The sequence below is a fragment of the Thermobia domestica genome, chromosome 14 (assembly GCF_964235325.1).
Source record: "Thermobia domestica chromosome 14, izTheDome1.hap1.1, whole genome shotgun sequence".
In the NCBI taxonomy this organism is placed as follows: domain Eukaryota; kingdom Metazoa; phylum Arthropoda; class Insecta; order Zygentoma; family Lepismatidae; genus Thermobia; species Thermobia domestica.
The window spans coordinates 200,444,493-200,466,494 of NC_137467.1; the positions used below are offsets into that span (position 1 = coordinate 200,444,493).

The following is a 22,002-nucleotide window of genomic DNA, read 5'->3' on the forward strand; positions in this document are numbered from 1 at the left end:
AGACTCATTATTATTATTATTATTATTATTATTATTATTATTATTATTATTATTATTATTATTATTATTATTATTATTATTATTATTTGTTTTCTTTTCTTTCTTCCATTTCAATCGGTTAAAGAGGTTTCTGTGTTTATGTCATACTACTACTAAATCGAAAAATTACTAGTCGCCTGGCAACGCTGGTAGTATCTCAAGTTGGCAGGGTTTTTAATCGCAGGGGGATGAAGTACATTTTTTCTCCCATAGATGTCTCTGGACTTCTAAAGTCGCCCCATGAACTTCATAAACCAAAGGGTGTTGACCAGTTTTCATTTTGTTCCTAAAAAAAAATTATATCATCGTTTGTGGCCGACGACAACCATCAAGACGTAAACAACGACTGGAAAGGTAAGTGGTTCGAACTCCGATTCGTTCTTTATTCTCTTTTTGATTTTTTGTTTAAAATATATGCTCTTGTTTTCCTTCTTTTTCAGTGGCACAACAGCTGATGCTGTGAACACTTGCCTTCGTTTGAAACCATTCGGCTGACAGCTTGACAAGTCACGCGTTTCGTTGATCAAGTAGCCGGCTCAACTCGAAATCAAATTTCGCGCTGCAGATCGCAAACTATTTTAAAGGTTTTAAATTGCGACAATCGTACACATTTTCCCATTTATATCTGAAAACGTTAATTAGAGAATACCTAGGTGATAATATTATTTTTTTTTTTAAATCTTATAAATGATTGTAGTAATTTATGAAGTAAATACACAGACAGAAGAGTTGTTATAATCACTGGCAGATTCGGAAAAGTCGCTTGAAGGCGAGGGAAAAGTAGATCGCTTCCTGACCGTGAATGCAGACTGGAGATATGATCAGGGCCGTATCCAGGATTTTCTGCCGGGGTTGCACCAATAATTACCAGTACCTTTGAATTAAATTTGAATTTTTAAATACCTTTAGGCATATGTGGTGTGAATGAGACAGGGGCGGATCGCCCCGATCGCCCCCCCCCCAGAAGAGGAATCTTTCTTATCTTATATTATAAATAAAACCTATCCCAAAGTTTGGAGCCCTTAAAAATAGCGGTATGACAACCCACCGCCCACCCAGAAGTCGGTCCTGGATCCGCCCCTGGAATGAGGAATATTACTTTGCTAATCAATCGTTTTCTTTCTACCTTCAGAAAATCGACTTCAAATATTGCTTTTGCAAAGAAAAAAAACCTCTCCTTTCTTTTATGTTGCAAACGGATACATGCCAACAGAAAGTTTCTGAAACTTTGCTATTTTCACTGCTAGCTTCTCATTTTAGATAGTATCGTATTAGAACAAACGGGGGTTGCATGTGCTCCGGTGTAACCGCCCTTAAATCCGGCCCTGGATATGAAATAACTCACTTCTAAATTTCTTCTTGGCAATAGTACCTTTCAACCTTTCAAAACAAACAAAACTGTTAAGAACAATAAATACTCACCTACCTGACACTCGTCAAAAAATCAGTGATCTCTAATATCTGTATAAACTCACACATGGCCAACTCAGGACCGAAACGTTACTCTCAGAATTGTATTTCCGAATTCCATTTAGGCAAATACGTATAACACACATCTTTTTTCTTATAGTACCAAATAGACTTTCAATAGTTCAACGTTTTCTGTTCTACAGGCTTCCTAAACTATACAATGAAATGTCACATACACCCGTAGATTTATTTAATGCTGAAACGGCATATAACTCTGTACTATGACGTCATTTTAGTGGATAAATTCTAGTCAGCTATTTTCAACCTTTCTTGTTATTACTTAAATATTATTATTATTATTATTATTATTATTATTATTATTATTATTATTATTATTATTATTATTATTATTATTATTATTATTTCTTCTTCTTCTTTATTGTGTCTTAGATTTGTTAGATATTCAAGTGTAAACTGACGTTCAGCTGTATGTGGAATTATGTTCATAAATAAATAAATAAATAATATGAATTGATTTTAACGTCCTTTTCAGCAGTGAGGTTATATGAGACAGGACCTACTGATTACCGTGGAATCCGAAACCACATAAGCTCCTGCCGGGAATGGAACCCAGATCTACCACGCCAAAGGCACCTACGCTAAGCACTTAGCCACGAAGGAGCTCTAAATAAGTAAGTTTTACATCAAAACATAATAAAGAAGTACGACATGTTAAGATGAAATGAAAGGAAACCTTTCAGTGCTTAACTTACCACAATTATGCCCTTTAGGCTAGGAGAATTAGTGGAATGAGAATGTGGGAGGAAACGGAAGTACCCGGAGAAACCCCATGGACACGATGTTGTCCACCACAAACATACTTGACCGGGTTCTAGTATAACAACAACATGTATCATTCAACAAACAATGCAAGTGTTTATTTATGATTTGTTGTATTTTCTCAATAACTTGTATATACGGTGTGATATACTATGATAATTTCTCCATAATTTACGAGGGAAAAGTGTTCAAAAACGCATGTTTCAATCAATACATCTCGTTAATCTGAACAAAGTGGCATGGGAAAAACTCATGCGTACTTTTCGAGAAAATCAACAAAAAAGAATTTGAAAACATAAAAGATGATGTTGATGCTGCACGAGAACGACGCCATCTCTTATGGTCAAAGTGAGAATGCAGTCAGGGGCGGATCCAGGACGGACTTCTGGGAGGGGGTGGTGGGTTCTAATACTGCTACTTAGAACTACTTTTAAAAGACCCAAACGCTGGGATGGGTTTTATTTGTATATAAAATAAAAGTTTCCTCTTCTGGGGAGGGGGGCGATTGCCCCCTCCTGGATCCGCCACTGAATGCAGTAGATTCTCCTTAAGTTCCTCATTACGAAAGTAGCAAGATGACAGTGTGCTGTAGACTGTTTCAGAAGCTGTATGATTCAAGCGAAAGCAAAACTTTATTGCTCCATACACAGCAAAAAATGAGATGTTGAAAAAACACAAAATGACTACCACTTTAGCGTGTTACTTGTGTGTCAATTCGACACGAAGACATCGCCTTCAGAGCATAACAAAAATATCTTGTTATTGGCTGTGAATATTTGAATCGTTTTTTACTCTTTGGCATGAGTAAAGCTTTGCGAAGTACATTTCGCATTTATGGTAAGTGACTAATAACATTCTATGTTTTCTGTAATCGGCCACAATAATATTGCGGTAAACCTGTGAATCTTCTAACAATAGTTACACAGATAGCTGTGCTTCCATCTGTTTTCTTTATTTGTTATTCGTGTGTCTTAGCACGCATGAACAGAAGATGGAAGAACTGTTGTCAGACGATTCACAGGTTTACAACAATATTATTGTGATCGATAACAGGAAACATAGAACATTATTCGTTACTTGCCACAAGTGCTAAATATATTTCGCAAAGCTTTGCTCATATTAAACGATAAATACCAATGCAAATTCTCCCAGGTAGTAACGAGTTATTTCTCATATGCCTAGAAGGTGATGTGCTTGGTGCTGAATTAACACACAAGTAACACGCTAAAGTGGTAGTCATTTTATGTTATTTCAACACCTTATTTTTTTTACAGTGTACTGTACTTCTCGTGTAACCTCCATTGTATGTATATACACAGCACGTTGTGAGGCGAAATGCAAGCAGTGTCTAAAACACAGCGGATTACTCCCAACCTGCTTAGCCAGGAAGAAGCTCTTCTGCTGTATTTGCAAAGTAAGATGTTATTTCAAATGGGTATTGCATATAATTTGCTGAAACTGAGAATTATCACGTAAGAGCAATAAAATGAAAAATTAATCCTTTGATGCTATAAGAATCGAACATGAGCCGTCTGATAAAAAAAAATAAAAAATAAAAATAAAAGCTAAACACACCACTATAATGGAAAGAGATCAAATAAAAGAAAAAAAACTGGGAAGTTTTTTCAGAAGCCATAAATGAATGAAGACCTCACGCGCCATGTAGAGCAAAGCGTGTGTGAGTATAGAGAACGTATGGTGCTTTAAAAAACGAGAGTGAAAAGAAAAGGAGGCTTTTTCTTCAAATAAAAAACGGAAGAACTTGTCCGACGACAATGCGAGAAGTTGTTTTTTTTTTCCTCTCCGTGTTCTTCTGATGATTGTGTGGCTGAATATAGAAAGAGGGAAGAAAAAAAGTACTTTTAAAAAAATAATAAAGGCGGAACAAACCCGAACGTGTCTTAAAAAACGCGTGCGAAGATTTTCAATGTATTTAAAGTGTGTAGTTGTGTGTTTACATTGGAGCTGTTAAAAGGTCGTTCATTGTGCCGTTGTTCACATTACTACGAGGCGTGAAATAACTTTAGAACGAACAGCACAAAGAAAATAAATGTTACTAGCAATAAAAATGTATTTATTTTCTTTATTTACCTTAACGACACGATAATCACATAAGCCACGTTCTTTCTCTCTTTCGACATGACAGTCACGGAGAAGATGGCCGCTACTTTCGATAGACAACCTTCAGAAACTTAAATTACTACTGTCTTGCGTACCATGGGCGCTCAGAGCTGTTTAATATATTTTCGTCCAGCATGCGAATTAGAATAGTCTTTTATAGGAGTCATGTTTAAGAAGAAAAAAAATTCTTCTTTGAGCACATTTTTAAGAAGTTCCCGAAAACCCATTTATGTATTATTTAGTCTGTCTAGTGGCGGCGCTCCAGGGGACGAGGAGGGTCAACCACCACCCCAATATTTTTCTCGTCCCCCTCGCTCCCATTTTTCTGTGTACGACGAGTGAATAAATAATAATAATAATAATAATAATAATAATAATAATAATAATAATAATAATAATAATAATAATAATAATAATAATAATAATAATAATAATAATATGATGTACAACAGGTAAGAATATTCAAAGGAAAAGAAGTGTGGTTGCCTCGCCTCCCCAAAGTTGTTCTTGTCTTCCCTCTTGTCTCCCTACTATTACGAGCTTAGCGCCGCTACTGTTTCTGTCCATCTGTCCGCGAGATAAAAACATCAGGAACTACACGACATGTGACTATCAAGTTAACTATTTCTATGTACAGTTACCAGAAGATTTGTTTTTAACCTGTAGGTTAGTGTTGGTTACATATTTAAGTAAATTAATATTGTTATTACAACGGTATGTTCTATATTTTTACTTGTAATCATTATTGTACATTTTTACTTGTAACCATTATTATTTTACTTGTAATTTTGGGCTACAATGTATTTCAAATATATACTAGGCAGATTCTACTAATAGAAGAAGAGAAAGAAAGAGAAATAATATACTTATAGTATTAATATTTAAAAAAGATTATTCAAATGTTTTTATATATATAATCTGATCTCGGTGTAGTCGTCAGGACAACCGAAAATAAATAGAATTATTGAGAGTTAGTAAAGGAGACATCTTAGAAGATTTGTGTATAAAGTAATTGTACGCTTCTGCATCATATTTATTAAACCGTGTGTGCTACAAAAAGGTAAATTGGTGTTTTAATGGCTCAACATTTAATGTTTAAGAACCAGAGAGAAGACTTATCGTTATATTATTATCCCGATAAACCTCTGAGCAAAATTTATTTTGCGTGTATCTCGCAACAATTGAAGATCACATTAGTAATGGTTACGTTCCCATGTCGACAGGAACAGTGTAGCTAGATGTCAGTGACGTGGCTTGTGGTGGTGGGTAGTGATGAGCGCAAGAGTCTTGGTCTTGCAGTTTTTGCAAGAGTCTTGCATGCAAGACCAAGACCAAGACCAAGACCAAGACCAAGACCAGGAATCCCGATGCAAGACCAAGACCAAGACCAAGGGGTGCAAGACCAAGACCAAGACCAAGACCATACCTGCAAGACCAAGACCAAGACCAAGACTCTTGCGCAAGAGTCTTGCACAAGTATGGTACTACTTGATTTTTTATAGAATGTAAAAAGGAAGGGGGGAAATCATTACATCTTTCACGTGAACTTCTTGGCTCCAGTAAAAAATACCGCCAGAGTGAATAAGTTCCCAGTAGTTTGTGCATTCCATGTGAGTAGATCTGCTCCTGTAACATATAGCTACAATATGTCGTTTTTTGAATCGGTTGTTCACGAGACGACCGACAGCATAATTCTATGAATTGTTACAAGCTATAACTTCCGTGTCTGATTTACTTTGGTCATCATTTGATCATTCACGACGGCCCATGATTGGATTTTGGGAAATCGTACGAATAGTTGTGTCCATAAGAAGTGGATAAGCAAAAATAAACTAGAGCATGTTATGGACACGGTAGCTCAGTGGCAGAGCGTTCACCTCTGGCACATGGGGCCCTGGTTCGATCGCAGCTTGTGCTATGTGAGCTTCTTTGGTGAACAAACACCCTGTGCGTTGGTTTTCCCGTTTCCTCGTACTTTCTTCATTCCACCATTTCTCATCATCACTGTTTCCCTTAGCCTCAGTGTAATAATCGTGAGACGTTAAAGTAGATATTTCATTTCATTTTAAAACATACTAGTGGTGTTCTTCTTCCAAAACTGAAGAGAAATGTGGTATTGAATATCGGCAATTCCGTACACCATAGGTGCCGACTACATAGGTATGGCCTTGGCTCTGAGGTTCAAGCATCCATTGGAAATTTTTAATGTGTACTTATAAAATTAATATTGAAATAACATTTTCATGACATTGACAAAAACTTAGCGCATGTGACCGCAAGTTTGATTTCATAGGTGAATGCTTATACGTTAAATAATTGTTTATTAATATAACTTATAGCCCCCTTAGGTATACGGCATATCTAGGATTCAACGATATAACATTATACTGTACAACAATAAATAATCTATATTCACAACTAAGAGTGATTTCGTACTTATTTCAAATAACTTGAAGTTTAATGCCGTTATTATGTATTTCTAATGTAGGTCAAAGGTATTTATATAAATTGAATTACACAAAAGACATAGACAGTTGAGTCGTTTTCAGCTTTCACTCAAATTATTCTAAAATATTGGGGCCGCAGTGGCTCAGTAGTAGAGCGTTCAGCTCTGGTGTTTGGGGTCCCGCATTCGATCCCAGCCCTCGCCAAGTGAACTTTGTGGTGGACAAACATCGTGTGCGTGGGTTTCCTCGGGGTTCTCCAGTTTTCTCCCACTTTCTTCTTTCCACCATTTTCATTCATTTTTCATCATCACTGTCTCCTTTAGCCTAGCCGGGATAATCGTGGGACATAAAACTCAAAGATTTCATTTCATTTCATATTCTAAAATATTAAGAGGTTTAATTATTATTATTTTATTTTTTCTCTCTTTTTTGGTCAATATTGCAAAACATATCATCATCGACATAATAATAGCTATTCTGCCATTATTGGCAGGTCACTTGCTGCAGCTGAGAAGCTTCGATGACTGTGGTCCTCAGTTAGTCTCTTCGTCTTAACGTAGCAATTTTCTGTTTTAATATATTTCTTCAAGTACAATCTCCTTCGCCCCCTCCCTCTAGCACGTCCCTCATTATACAGTTCCTCCTCAGCCAATTTCTCCCCTACTGCTAATATTTCTAAAACCTTCGCATTCGTTTTTCGTTCAACCCAGCCGATTCTCTCCTTTTTTCTCCATGCCACAGTTCGAAAGTCTAATTGTTTCATCGTTTTTGCGTAATGTCCTTGTTTAGCTAATCGTGGTTGGAAAGAAAAAAAAATCTGATGCCTTTAGAGTGTAAAAATAATCTTGCAATTATGGTATTTGTGCCGTCTTGGTTTTGTTTCATTCGTCTCACTGACAGGGGTACCCTCCCAAGTTTGGGAACCAGTGGAGTATTGGATCTGTTAAAACATATAAAAATATTACGAAATGTTGTGATTTATCTTATAAGTAGTGAAGCGTGATCACCCGTTGAAAAAAAAAAAAAAGTAAAGGTCATCGCGTATGTTGTACAATATCATCACACTTACACGAAGGTAAAATATATTACATTTAGAAACATACATTGTATTTCCCTCACTATTGACGCAATGTAGGATTTATTATCTCTTATATCCAGAGTAAAATTTGCTTATGAAAATCATAGATTTCTTAAAAGCAAAACTTGCAAGACTCTTGCAAGCAAGACCAAGACTGGGTGTGCAAGACCAAGACCAAGACCAAGACTAGATATGCAAGACCAAGACCAAGACCAAGACCGAGGGTTCCAGTGCAAGACCAAGACCAAGACCGCATGTGCAAGACCAAGACCAAGACCAAGACCACCCGGGTCTTGGTCTTGGTCTTGCATTTGCTCATCACTAGTGGTGGGAGAGGGGCTAGCGAGGCAAAAGCCCCGGGCGCCGAAATAAGGGGCATAAAATTCGGGAGGAAAAAAGAAAAAAGAAAAAAGAGAGAGGAAAGCTAGTCTTGTCAACATATCAGTTCAAAGTAGTATGCACGTAAATTCTCTTTCTGCTTTAGGAAGTGGTTCGAATGCATGTGCACACATAAATAAAATGGAAAGAAAAAAGTAATAAAAAATGTTCAAAATCGAGGAAAACAATTTTTATTTTTGAAAATTTTCTTACTCTTCGCACCAAGCATGGTGGCGCGTCTCGGTTGGTCTGTCGATCTTCTTCTCATTTGAACGCGGGCGACGTCGCATACTCTCGCCCCGGGCGCTGATTTTTCACGGGATGGCGCTACTAGATGTACCGCATTTCTGCTTATTTTACCGCATTTTGCAGATTAAATGCGCATTCCAAGTTGAGTTTTCTGCAGTTAAGCTAAATTAAACAACTAAATTCATCTCCTGAAAAATAGAACTCTTTTATGTCTTTTGGCCAAAATGTAATATAAGTCTTATTTTCAGGGAAACACGGTATTGAAAGAGACGTTTCATTTGAGTTCAGTTGGCAATCCTGTACTAACGCTCTTGTTCTCTTATAATGCTATACTAGCTTTTCATTAGATTAATTACTCACTTCAATAAATAATAGCGTTAGCTAAAACTTTACATTTCAAAAGAAGTGTAGGATGGCAGCTAGCACTTTTGACAGACGCTATGCGAAACATCATTGAACGTCACAGTCATTCATCCAATGATCATTGTTGTAGAGTCAGTCAATCCGTCATCGTTGGTTGAGGGCACCTGGAGAAGCTGCTCCCTTTCCCCTCAGCCAATTGCCCCAATCAGACACCATAATTATTACTATTACTGATATGATGGTTAGTGTAATAACTAGGACAGACACTCTCTCCATTTTGTGGATGTTTGGCAGCCAACTGTTGGACTCTGTTTTTCCTAAACGTTCCCATTTGTTAGAGGCGCGTTAGGTAAATGATATTACCTACATTTTCACCACTGTAACTGTTCTTTCGCCTTGTTAGACGGAGAGAAAAAAAATAAAGTCAACAACACAGGATAACTTTCATCTTAGTAAGTGAACTTGTTTCCTTGGTCTTTATTATTCTTCTATAGGACCAATATAAACAAGACATTGAGCACGCGTCTTCGGCGTGGGAGACCCGGGTTTGATTTCCGGTCTGAGCTCATATTGTTTCGATGTTACATTGTCGTTCTATGTCTCACATGCTCTCGGTGTTGAAAAAGGGCGCTAAAATGCAACCTAAATAACCAACCGAATGAGACGTGATCCTTGAGTTTAATAGCAAATCCGAATTATGTACTTGCTCTCAAAACAGGAATGTTGCCCAGAAATTGAAAAATAAAATGAAATCTTTCAGTTTTACGTCCCATAGTTATGCCGTGTAGGATAAAGAAGACAGTAATAATGAAAATGAATTAAATGGTGGAATGAAAAAGTGGGAGGAAACTGAAGAATCCGAGAAAACTCATGCACACGGTGGAATGGCCATTTCCGGGAAAAGAGTTTTCCGGTTACCGGAAATCACATTTTCAGTTTTTCCGGAAAATTTTCCGTCTTCTGATTTTCCGGAAAATTTTCCGTTTTCTGTTTTCAATTTTCCGGTTTCCGGAAAAAATGTTTTCCGTTTTTCCGGAAAATGTGGCCATCCCTAGTGCCTACCACAAAGCCCACTGGGCGTGAAACAGTGATCCCCCCATGCACTACGCTCTACCACTAAGCTACTGAGGCTCCCTGCTTACGAGGCGGGACAGAATTTTCATGACGAGACAAAGGTCTTCCAGTAGAACACATTTTGCAATGAAAAAATGAAATCTTTCAGTTTAACGTCCCACGATTATGGCCTTTAGTCTAAGGGACACAATGATTAAAGGAAGCAAATGACGGAAGAATTGGTGGAATGAGAAAGTGGGAGGAAACGGAAGTATCCTGAAAAAACCCACGGACACAATGTTGTCCACCACAAACTTCCGTGGTTGGGGATCGATCCAGAGACTCTACGCACCAGAGATAAGCGCTGGAGAAGAATGAAGAGAATTAGCTAAGTCTAACGGAAAACTAAACATCAAACCTTAGAAACGATAGAGGAGAAAAGACAATTTTAAATATCATTTAAAAGAGGAAGAAAAGTAGTTGGGATATTGACTAGAAGGTATGGTGGGAGTGAAAATAGGGAGGGGTGAAAGAGATTTAGTTGATGGACAACATTAAAACAATAGATTCCTACTTGAAGACGAAGGGATTAGCTGAAGACCGTGGAGCACGGTAGCTTCTCCATTTGCGACAAATGACTACCAACAATTGCAGAATGATTGTGATGAAGATGATATAATATACAGGGTGTTTCAAAAGAGCACTGACAACATTTGCGAGGTGATTCCTGACAACAAGATAAGACAAAAAGTATAGACCAACCTGGGTGCACAAATACTTCTTTCCGGATTTATAAGCTGCCGAAAATATGAAAAAATGAACTTTAAAGACCCATAGCTCCAAACCTATGGGACCTACCGCAGTCGACTCAAGATTTCACTGAGTAATTAGTATGTGCTCTATCCGAATATCCATGTTTCAGAATCCTGCGGTACTTCCGCAACAATTTTTATAGAGGTAGTTGGTGAGTACTTCAAATTATATTTCCGTAGCCAAAGTGCATCTATAAAAATTATTGCGTGAGTACCTTAGGACTCTGAGAATGGATTTTTGAACAGTGCACATATTAGTTCCTAAGTGAAGTCTTGACCCGACTACGGTAGGTTCCATAGGTTTGGACCTTTAAAGTAAATTTTTCATGTTTTTGGCATTCTATAGCTCCGAAAGGAAGCATTTGTGCACCCAGGTTGGTTTATACTTTTTTGTCTTATCTTAGTGTCAGGAATCTTCTCCCAAACGTTGTTCGTGTTGTTTTCAGACACCCTGTATAAAGTTCCATCAGCTAAAGTTAAATTACCACTTTTACGAAGAGATGTTGAGTTTTTCGTTTATTTCGTTTTATGCACAATGTTCTAATCCGAATTAGAAACTAGTCATCTCATTCAACTGGATTTTCTAATTTTGGTGCTTAGTTAGTTATCGTATAACTCAGTAGAATTGAGCTCATCTCAAAAAAATGTTTATTATTACTGAGTTCTTTTCGAAATAGTCGATTACAGAAAAGAGTCTTTTCTTTCCTATCTTTTAATTTATTTATTTTAACAAGTATTTATTAAAAATAAGGACACAAAGTGTTTGCTTGACTGCGACTGATCACTCAAAGAACCAACACTCCATTAAGAATGCTGTATTAATAGGTCTGTTCGATTCTGTGGCGTTGGGTCTAGGGTTGCCGACTGGCCGGTTTCTGACCGGCGTGGCCGGAAATATTTCTATTATTTTGATTAAATCCGGTGACCGGTACAAACTTCTTACCAGCCCTTATATGACCAGTTTCTTCTAGTTCCAAGCAATCTGTATCTAGTTCCAACAATTTCATCTAGTTCGAAATATAGATTTAAACAGTAACTTTCATTCTGTAAATACAAAACTATCATCTTTCACCATCTATCAACCATTTAATATATTTTGCTCATGTATTTAGATCATTTTAAAGAGATGTGACTGCATCAGGAAAAATTTGAAATTTACTTGTAAGGAATTTTATACATTTATTGAGATAGTAAGACTATTCATGGCTTTGGATTGATTATTTTAACAAAATAGACACTGATTTTAGATAGTGTCTGAAGAAGGATATGCTAGATATCCGAAACAGTTACAAATTATAATTTAAATTAAAGTGGATTTAAGCTTTGGTCAGTGTCTATTTTGTTAAAATTTATTGAGAGTGAAAAAGAACTTCTTAAAGCAATTTGCTGTAGTTAAAGTATAAGTTTAAAGAATAAATTTCATTTTCCAAATCCAAAATTGTCACGTAAAGATTAATATAATTCTATACATCTCTTTCGATAATTTTAAAGAAGTGGCAGTTACTGGTAAATACAATAAAATAATCAATGCGGATTTCAGTTTCTCAATTATAGCACAATGTATTTATTAAACTTACGGTGTATTACTAAATGTACTAAGGATATGCAGAATACAGGTACTAATGCATTTTTGTTCACGATAGTACATTTCCTTCCCTTGGATGGGTCTGAACAGAGATACTTCACACTTAGACCTATATCATAGGAAATTTAGGAAGGTTCTTTTTTTTTTTTTTTTTCAACTTTCTAGAATTGGCAATCCTAGTTGGGTCTTCTGAGCAAATTTATTACTTAGCTACTTCAAAAGACTGTTATTGAAACCCAGAGTATATTGTGTATATGATGAAATAGCCATTTATGCTTTCCTCATTTGTTATCGTAGCATGCCTTCATTAAGAATGGCTTAGCGCAACTTTTTCATGTTTACCTGAAAACTACCACAGAAAAGGAAGAAGTATTTCGCAAACAGATAGTCCTTGGAAAGAGTGTGAAGTGCCCCGTATGGAAATGCCCTTGACCTACACATACGCTGTTTTTTTTTTTCTAAAGTTATTCAAATTATACAAGACCATTTCTGTTTAAGGGGAAAAGTTTATTCAAAGATGGCGCATATATCAATAGATAGGTCTTATTAGGCTGATCAAAATGATACGGGGGGAACACAAATCATCATGCGTTTGCGAGAAAAACTAAAAGGTAATTATGTCAATCGTTGTCAATTTGACGCTTTGATAGTCTTTATGCTGTACTGGAGTACATTATTTATGTACAACTAATAACATGCGTAAAGGAGTATGCGCAGTTGCGCATCCAGAAATCTTTGCTGGTAGAAGTCCAAAATTTGAGAAGGTCCAATATTAAAGACAATACATCCATATAAGATTGAACTGTTGTTATTGTACACCCGAAAAGACGATAAGTAATTATCAAGTACTGCAATCTATATTGTCAAAAGAAAGCAGAACTAAACCGTTTTATATGAAAAGAAAGAGTACAAATGAAATCTAAAATTAAATACAGTAGGACGTCGATAATCCGAACGTCAAAAATCCAAACGCGGTCCCTAGAAACATTTTGTCTTAGCGCTAGCGTTGGCGTTGTTGAAGTCAGTGTTTCTACAAAAGCTCATTCATATTTAATTGCTTGTTATACATATTTTTATTTTTGAAATGAAATGAAATCTTTAAGTTTTACGTCCCACGGTTATGCCGGTTAGGCTAAAGGAGACAGTGATGATGACTGATGAATGAAATGGTGCAATGAAGAAAGTGGGAGGAAACGGGAGAACTCCGAGAAAACCCACGCACACGGTGTTTGTCCACCACAAAGTTCACTTGGCGGGGCTGGGATCGAACCCGGGACTCCAAGCACCAGAGGTGAACGCTTTACCACTGAGCCACCGCGGCCCCATATTTTTATTTTTATTTTTATTTTCCCTTAGGACTACACAAGTTAAGTTTTAAGTGTGAGTTACAAGAACAATGTAATTTATTGTTCGAGCAGGTTCTTCAGAAATATTAAATGTAAGTACCATTACTTACGGTATTGTAATTACTGTATGCACTGTATAATCACTATATCGATACAAGAGAATACCATACAGCATATTTAAGCCTAAATGGCATTTTGTTGGTCATTTTCGAAAATCCGAACAATTTGAAAATCCGAATACCTGTGATCCCAATTAGTTCGGGTTTACGACTTCCTACGGCATTTACTCTACATCAATCATTTCTCTGCCATTCAATTATAGTTTTATTGAGAAACTGTACAAATGTATGTCGAGTTATGAATTTTGGGAAGGGGGAAGAAAACCGGACCCGACGGACCCCCCGCGTGGGTACGCCCCTGAGTATGCATGTTACCGTGTCGAAAACAAAAACACAATCTTCTAGTTAATGATACATTTTACTATGTATGTAGTGCACAAAGAAAGAAGAATTTCTTCCAGCAAAACAAGAGCTTTCAAGTATTATTGTCAATGAACGACTCAATGACGTAAAAGTTCGTTTTTATCGATTATTTCGAAAACTACGCATTAGACCCGCTGCATTAACTACGAAAACATGTTGTTTTGTTCAGTTCGTTGTGATATGAGTGATATATATATCATCTATGAACACATTTTTACTAAAACAGAATTTAAACTACAAGATATAATTTCAAGTTATATCTCGTTACCATCCCAGGGACCGTGGTGGCTCAGTGTTACAGCGGTCATCTTTGGTGAGTGGGGTCCATCGTTTGATCCCAGCTCGCGCCAAGTGAACTTTGTGGTGGACAAACACCGTGTTCGTGGGTTTTCTCGGAGTTCTCCTGTTTCCTCCCATTCCACCATTCCCTTCATTTCTCATCATCACCGTCTCCTTTAGCCGAGCCGGCATAACTGCGGGACGTAAAACTGAAATATTTCACTTTTTCGTTACCATCCCATGTATTGTCGCCTTGCTAGTGTCAAAATAAACTCTGGAATATAGTAAAAAGCGTCACGCATTGGAAGCTTCAATTTCATCCGGTAAACGTATTGATATTAAAAGGGCACATTCTCATTCCATTAAATCTTCCATCATTATTAATTTGCCTTAATAATTCAATTAGCCTAAAGGACATAACCCGGGCTGGCGATTCGGAGGGGCAAGAGGGGGCAGTTGCCCCCATTTTTTGAAGTGACCCCTTAATGTATATAGTTTCATTTGGAAATATAAAGTTTTTGTATGTATTACTGGCTCGTAGAAAAAATGGGCCATATAATATTTGCCATTGCCATATAATATCGTATTGGTTATTTGTCTTCCCGTGCAGTTAAGAAAGCTATAGGAATTGCGTTTTAATTGCAATTCAAAGCAATTAATATTGCAATTTGCAACTGCGTATTTCTTTAAATGTCGTAGTATTTAACTTGTAAATGCTTGTAGTATTTACTATCTTTCATTTTCTAGAGTAGTAACATACATTTAATGGCATGTGTGGAATTAAAAATATAAGCTGTTCAGTTCCCTAGTTTCAATGTAACTTCTACAAAACAAGCCTCATTATTCATTACTATGATTATTATTACCCTTTGTATTTATTTGTTTTGTAAATTTGTTATTAAATAATCTGATCACATAATTTCCCAGATAGAATTTTAAGATATTCATGAGCAAGCAATCGAATCCCTTCTTACACCTTCGTTTTTTAAGAGTACAAAGGGCTAGTACCTACTTGCGTTGCTCTCGTTAATTTACTTAATAAAATGTGAAATACATACGATATACAATATTTTAACTGAAAAAGATAGTATCCTATTAGTTATACAGCCTTTCGTCAAAAAGTGTTCGAAACAACGAGGAAAACTAACACTAATATACAAATATTCAGATAATGTCTTGCCCCCACCCACTTTTAAAGTCCAATCGCCGCCACTGGACATAACCGTGGGATTTTAAAAGTCCCTATCACTGCGAAATTAAAATACCGCTAATTTTACAGTAATAATGTGATATTTTCAAATAGATAAAAGATAATCGAAAAGTGGATCAAGACCTCCCTAGACGATGTTATTTTGCATGACGTACCGTTATCACGAGTCACCTAGTAGCTTTCCGTTTGCAGTTATTTAGAAACGCGAAAATAAATGCCGATTTTCTAAATGTCTGGAAATCGAAAGCAGATAAGTGAGTCATGATAACGATATCTCTAGCAGAATAATACTATCTAGGGAGGTCTTGTTCCACTTTTCGATTATCTTTTATCTATTTGAAGATATCACATAATTACTGTAAAATTAGCGGTATTTTAATTTCGCAGTGATGAGGCCTCTTAAACTGAAAGCTTTGGATTCCTTCCGAAATAAATTCCCGCATACGTGCCTGATTTTGGTGTAATATACGTACATCTTTGAACTTACCCCTGTATCTTCCTGATTAGAATTGAAATGAAGCAAGAATAAGGAATGATTTTAGCTCTCATGCGTTCCACGATAAATGTTGTAAACGTACGGGATGAAGAATGTTAGTATCGTGATATATATATAATTATTTATCGTGATATATAATAAAGAAGCGCCAAGCACCTTTCGGTCTAGAGCACCAAAGCATAAGTTCGACCCTGTGCATATCACGGTGTTACCAACTTTTACTCTACATACATACATGCAAAACTTTTATTTTATAACATTAATATGCTGTTTACGATTACCCTAACACAGTGCTTTATCCGGTCTCATCGTGAATAATCCGAAGGTCTAAGACGGAGACCATATTGATTATCTACCTGCATGCTACACCTATTTCTTCAGGGATAATTCTAGAACTTTCGGGGGGATTTCTCCCCCTAACATGTCTAGATAAATCAGTGCGTCTCTAACAAATAGTGTTTTTGTTATTATGTGCACGCGTTATTATGATATAAAGGATCTGCTGTACAAAAAAATGAAGTGAAATCTTTGAGTTTTACGTCCCAGTGTTATGCCGGTTAGGCTAAAGGAGACGGTGATGATGAGTAATGAATGAAATGGTGGAATGAAGAAAGTGGGAAGAAACAGGAGAACCTCGAGAAAATCCACGCACAGGGTGTTTGTCCATCACAAAGTTCACTTGGCGGGGGCTAGAATCGAACCCGGGACCCCAAGCACCAGAGGTGGACGCTCTACCACTGAGCCACCGCGGTCGCTATCTGCTGTACAAATATGAACATGGAATGAATCATTCATCCTCCCATGTTGCCCTCATCCTGTCCTCCCGTCTTACACATCTTTCGGTAACGTTTCTCCATGTGCCTCAACTGCCTTTGAGACTGATTCGAGACCAATTGAGGAAAGGCTCATCAGAAAGGTAATGTTGACGCTATGACTCCTTCGGGTGACAATTATCATCGTTATCAGCGTTCCGAGAATGACAGAGAGAAAGGAAGATAGTGAAGGTGAGACAAAGAGACAACAATGTTCTCTCTGATAACAAATAACCACCACTTTTATTGTTGACTCATTGAGGTTCCTCTTCATCCCAATCAACTGAGATAATTGCTTCTTCCTTGGAATGTTTGATCAGTTTCTTGTTATCTAACGCAGTCGCCATATTGTCCAGTCACAATGCGTCTTCCACCCGTTTGTCTTCCTCTTTGACCCTGGCGACCTTGACTTTGGCTGATATCACCTGTTTGTCCAAGGCGAAAGTGACAGATAACGGATTCTGGCTTATTTGGAACTCAACCAAACACTTATGTATTATTATTATTACTGAATGCAACATCACACGCATGTTTGCTTTCATACAGTGTTACAAATTCTATGAAGCGTTCTCTAGACTAGCAAGGTGTGGTCCCTAATGCCTGGAAAACTTCAAAGGTTACGCAATAGGTTTACAATCCTAACGTTTCTTGGCAATCATGCCATTTAGTTAATAAATATTGTCTTCTTTCAGTGAAAAACTACTGGTGACACTCGAACCGTTCCATGAGATCTACGGAGTAAAGCATACGGCTTTGCGATGTTTCAATACATATTCGAAACATTTTACTGGTCAATATTGTCGACATTAAGATATTTCGATATTTTCTATTTTCATTATGTCTGATACAAGAATAAATATTTTAATTTCTGTGATTCAGTACTCAGGCCGGTAGCCAGTCCAAAAATATAGGGGGTGCAGCTGAAGTTAGGGGGGGCCGATCGAACCATATTATAGTTCATTTGCAAGCCTATCTTGAAAATTTTAGAGGGCCAGCAAAAATTTAGGTCTCCCGGCCCCCCTAGACTCCCCTGGATACAGGCCTGTCAGTACTTAAAAGCTCTTTTGTTAGTTTTTTGAATTCGTTTTACTTTCGAACGACGATAGAAGAAAAAAGATCATCGTGAAAAGAAAAATCCAATTCGAGATTTCAACTGACTCCATGTTTCATGGCCCCTACATACCGGAAAGATTTTTGGACGTCTGTCCTTTCGTTCGTTCCTGTATCCACACTTTGGCCTGTGCAATATTTCAATTCATCGATTGACCGATTTTTCAAATACCGCAATATCTATTTGTTGATCATGTTTTGATGGTTCGCCAATATCAATTTTCAATATCCAAATCCAAATATCGCACAACCCTAGTGTGTGGAGCCTAGGAATGAACACGGGTGAATGGCCACTAAGGAAAATAAGATTATGGTAATGTGGCTTTAATCTGGCGTCGTGAGAACAAGTGAGGAGCAACTTGAATGAAAGTAAGTGGACTCAGAATAACTGTAGGATTTGCAGCATGCTGACAACATATTTTCCCAATTTGAAATTCCCTACGGGTATAGTTTAAGTCCTTTGGGCTTTCATGGCAGGAAATGTCACCGTAGTATCTAGTTTTCTAATGAAAGAACACAGATATGTCGCAGCCACTTAAAAGTTACTAACATGGGATTTGAACGTCGGTTTCAGCATCACCCAAGGACAGGGACGTACGCAAGAGATGGGTCCTGGGGGTCCTGACCCCCCGAAATTTCGACTTTTTGTAAATTTAGCCTAATTTTACTGGCAATTTTAGGAATTTTAATATAAAATACCCTCATATTGAGTTTGGACTCCCCCGAAATAAATTTCTGCGTACGCTACTGTCCAAAGATATATGATGCAGCTTAGCGTGGAATCTGAATAAGTTCGAATCTGAATAAGGGAATCGAACCCTGCAAAGAAGACAAGAACGCTAATTATTTCACATATGCTATTGTTAGATAAGAACGTAGTATATAAATGTTATTTACAAGAAATGTATAATGGCGTTCTAAAATAACTTAAGAGCTTCGCGCTCTTGATGGGCTGAAAAATTGAGAAATATATAGAACGAATAGCAGTGTCAGTTGTATACCACGTGAAGGAATTTGATTTGTATGGCGTGATATTTATACCGAAACCGGATGTGGTAGTAGATTTATATCGCTTTCCATTTTAGCAGAATATATAATTGACATACTTAATTGATCGTAGAAAATAATTTCTTGCTGTCTATTATCATTTTTACTCTATAGTAATCAACGTTAGAACCGGAAGTAGTTAATTTCTACCACTTCCGGTTTGAATAGATGTTTCAGAGAGAAGATGGTACCTATTCTGAGAACGCTAAATCGATTTCAGAAAGTGGCCCCGCGTATAGTAATTGCTAACACTCTCGTCTTTGGTGTGAGCGGTCCCTAGTTCGATTCCCGGTGTGGACACTCGGTCGGAAAAGTGAGAAAGATTTTTTAGGCCAGTCATCCTGAATGAGGTTTTCCTCATTCACGCCAGGCAAATGTCGAGGTGTTACTTAACACAATGGTCCCAGGTCGCTTCCTTCCTTTCTTTCACCGAATAGTGTGCTCGTCGAGTGACGTCATTCTTCATATGTGACGGGCTAATATGGCTTTAGATGCCGAGAGCTTAGAAATCCAGTTCCTAATTCTAATCCTTGATTCTAGAAATCCATCTTCTCGCTTTTATTGATCTTGCTGTAGATTGATATTGAAACCGGAAGTTGTAGTGGATTACTTCCGGTTATAGGAAAGAGTTAATAATCGGCATGAAATATATATTCTTGGAATGATTCTTGCTATTCTAAATTTTAGTTCTCTTCATCCTGTCAGAAAAATTGATGGTAACCTATATTAAGTAGCTGTTGAGATTTTTATTCTTGGAAGGACGGACGGACAGACAGAATGAGCTTTGACAACTCTTTAATAAAATATTTTCTGAAATGTCCTCCTCATATGGTTGTAGACTAAAGGATAGAACACGATACTTACACATTTACTTAAAGTTATAATACAGGGTGTTTCAAAATTAATATCGCGGTTTTAAGACTTTGTAGTATGCATTACAATTAACTTACAATTGTAAATAATACATGAAATGAAAGAGCAACTCAAACAGTTTTGTACGCATAGATGCGCGTGCACTGTTTTCTCTGTCGTTAGAAAGCAATGATGCGCACGAGACGAGTCGAGACAGGATTTTCCTAACAAAATTCGAGTCGAGACACGGCTCTTCCAATAGAGAAATATACATTTTTCGAGTCGAGACATCACTTTTACAGCACAATTTCGAGACGAAACAGCCACAAATCTTTTCTCGTGCGCATCCCTAAGCGCTAGTAGCAAAGATGGCGACTATTAAACCGAGATTTTTTGTATTTTACATTTTGCAAAGATTGAGTTTGTAGTTGCAGTGCAACCGTCTGTGTGGAGAATTTTAAGGAGACTGTTACAAGTATGTTCTTATCGTTTGTAGTTGCTTCAAGGTCTAAAGTCTACAGACTATGGCGCCAACTTTACAAATTAAATGTTGCTTTGAAGATTTTCTAGATTGTGTTGTCTTCAATGATGAATCGACATTTCACCTACTCATACTTTTCGCATCTGGGAGAGTCAGCAAATCCCCATGAGATTGTACAGTTGAACGAGACTCTTCTAAATTGAATGTATTTTGTGCCATATCCCGGTGGAAAGTTTAAGGACCTTCCTCGCCTATCAACTGGGTGTCTGCTATGTGACGAATGTGGCTCACATTGAACACTTGTAGCAAAAACTGTTTGAGTTGTTCTTTCATTTGATGTAATATTCATAATTGTACGTTAAATGTAATAAATACTACAAAGCTTTAAAACAACGATATTCATTTTGAAACACCCTGTACTACTCCTTTAGACCAGAACATAATTATTTACTTGTGTGGACCAAAGTTGGGTTTCGAACCTAGTTCCCGCCAAGTGGACTAACATCATGTAAGTTTTGTCAGGGTTCTCCCATTTTCTCTCACTTTCATCCAACCAATTATGACCGTCTCCCTTAGCCTCAGTGTACATACGTGAGACATTAAACTCCAAAATCTAGAAAAAAAAACATAATAGATACTAGAAAATTCAATGTATCATTGATTGGCACCACTGCTTATCGCTTAGTTTAAGTCTACTGATAAGGAAGCAGCTGCAGGGTAGTTAGGCCTTTACTTTTATCAAACTTGGCCACCAAAGTGTAATTAAGTGTCTTCTATATTTGTTGTTAAACTGGGTTCGGGATTTTCTATCTCTTCTTTCCCTTTCCATAGAAGACTTAGGTAGGAGTAGCAGATAAACATTATCCGAAATTGTGTGTTTATCTAAAATTGAATTCATTCCTAAGTCAATATTATCTCATAACCTTCGCTGTAATCTTTTATCCTTTGTCCAACTTCGTCTTATTTCGTAGATTTCTAAGAATACTCACAATAATAAGAAATAATCTTATGTTGATTTCCTTTCAATATTTTTGGTCACAGCACACTTTCAAACTGGATCAGAGATTGTTGCAGAGAAAACAACAAACCTTTGCGATTTGTGTTAAGATCTGAGATTGAGTATCGGCTTCTTAAAATGGAAATTAAATTCTTAAAAGAAACAGTTTAACATTTACTGAATTTGATTGATTGATTGGATTTAACCTGTAATCTGGAAGATATTTTTGTTATTGATCTGTGTATTTCCTACTCAGTAACAAAATATGCAATATTTCGAAATCTAAATGAGTTATTTTCATAAAATTAGGTTTAAACAAATCAGTAGTATCCAGGGATGGAGTGGGTCAAGTGGGTCAGTGGGTCAGTGGGTCGTGGATCAACAGGACGTGACCCACCGACCCACTCTGCTCAGTGCATTGTATAGAATGCATCTTGTGAACACTGGTGAATTTGTCTACGTTTTACTTTCAAGCACTCCATTTTCTTCCTTTTTCATTTGTTACTATTTATTTA

The 22,002-nt window shown here is 37.0% G+C and overlaps 1 protein-coding gene across 2 annotated transcripts in view; it reads left to right on the forward strand.

Annotated features, from left to right (window-relative positions):
- The first annotated feature begins 270 nt into the window (after positions 1–270).
- LOC145670524 (uncharacterized) overlaps positions 271–22,002 on the forward strand; it is a 341,846-nt gene continuing 320,114 nt past the window's right edge. For both annotated transcript variants that reach the window (XR_014128329.1, XM_081739300.1), the window contains exon 1: positions 271–393. The gene's annotated coding sequence lies outside the window, so the exon portion shown is untranslated. The remainder of the gene's footprint in view (positions 394–22,002) is intronic.